We start from the raw sequence: 1644 nt of genomic DNA on the forward strand, positions 1-1644 counted from the left end.
CACACACACACACACACACACACACACACACACACACACACACACACGCTGCTTTGCTTGGAGCCTGACATGAAAGGTGTCCCACAAATGTTTGTTATTGTTATCACCAATGGTAACCTTTAATTCTGCATCTTCTGCCTGCTTTGTCACAAGAGTCTAAATGTTAACCAACCGAACAACTAACTCTCTTTTAAGAGCTAGGGGGATCCTGGGAGCAGGGAAGGGTTAAAGAGGATGTGCTGGAGGCAGTGGGGTGGGGCGCTGAGGTACAAGCCTACCTTGCTCCTATTTCTGACACCCTCTGTGACCTTGGACCAGTCTCTCTCTCCTCCCCTCCGGGCCCTTTGTTCTTGATTCATCCAAATGACATCTCCGTGAATACTGCAGCAAGGACCCACCCAAAGGAGGCCAAGAGCACCAAAAAAGACCCTCAAACGAGCCCTGGAAAGACCAGGAAGCACTCCGACAGCTCCGGAGGCCGCCTGGCAGGAAGCCTCCAGCGGGCTGAAGAGAGCACAGGGCTGCCCTAGCGCAGCCAACTCAGTGGCCTCTGCCCGGCCTCTGTGGGAGTCCTCCCACGTGCTCCTCCCAGGCCTGCCCCAGGGAGTCAGCTCCTTAGCAAGGGCTCTCCTGCCCCCTACTCTGCGCTCCCTGCAGAGCTGGCTTGCCTTCTCCGTCAAAAGCAGGGCCCATCAGGCTGGAGGCGGCGATGTGTCAGCTGGTATTCAGGCTTTGGTTGTGCGCTCAAGCGCTCCCCCTCCCCAGCTCCCCAAATCCACCCACCCACCCCTTTACCCACTGTTCAGGGCCTTCTGGGTTCAGCGCTTTACAGGGAGAGAAAGAGACAGAGACCGAGGAGCCAGCAGCCTCGAGCACTGGCAGTGGGGGGTGGGGGCTGACTCACTTGCCCCCTCCCTGGTGCCGATGGGGCAGCCCCCACACCCCTGGGCGCTGGCACGGACTCAGGCCCCACAGTTGGGCAGAAGGGAGCCGCAGCTCCACTGTGCCTGACCCAGAGTCCGCTGAGGATGCACCCCAAGCGCAGGGACCAGCTGGTCCCCGGGCCGCCAGGAGATGTGTAGGCAGCGACCCTCCACAGCAGGCTCGCTCTGGCGGCCTCTTGCTGGGGACCCCTGGCCGCGGGCCCACCGGGACGCCCCTGTTCGCCGCGCCTCTTCCCGGGCCGAGGCTTGTCCCCGGAGCCTTTCAGTATTTCCTTCCTGCACCTTTAAGAAGACCGTTGCTCCGTGGTGGGATGGTGTGTTAAAGCCACACAGAGGAAGTTACGCAGCCCGGATCAGACCGGGAGATAAAAGCCCCGATGGTGACCGTGAGTGATGGCAAGAGGATTTAGCCTCGGCATTAACTTGGAGCGGAGTGCAGGGGGGCGGTGAGGCGCCCTGCCATCTGGCCGGCGCCGCGCCAGGGGGATGCTCAGGCGCCTGGACCAGCAGCGGCGAAGCCCACCCAGGCCGGGGGCTGAGTGGGGCGCTCGGGCAGGTCCTCCCCTGGCTGCCCAGGGGCCCCCAAAAGTTTGCACTTGTTAGCAGCGACCTCCCGCTCCGCCCGGGCGGGCGATGCGGGAGGCGCGGGCGGCCCCCTCCTCCGGCCCGCGTCTCCGGGACGGCTGCGGGCGGGCCCCCC

The sequence above is a fragment of the Psammomys obesus genome, unplaced genomic scaffold (genome assembly GCF_907164565.1).
Source record: "Psammomys obesus unplaced genomic scaffold, mPsaObe1.curated_primary_1811, whole genome shotgun sequence".
Taxonomy (NCBI): domain Eukaryota; kingdom Metazoa; phylum Chordata; class Mammalia; order Rodentia; family Muridae; genus Psammomys; species Psammomys obesus.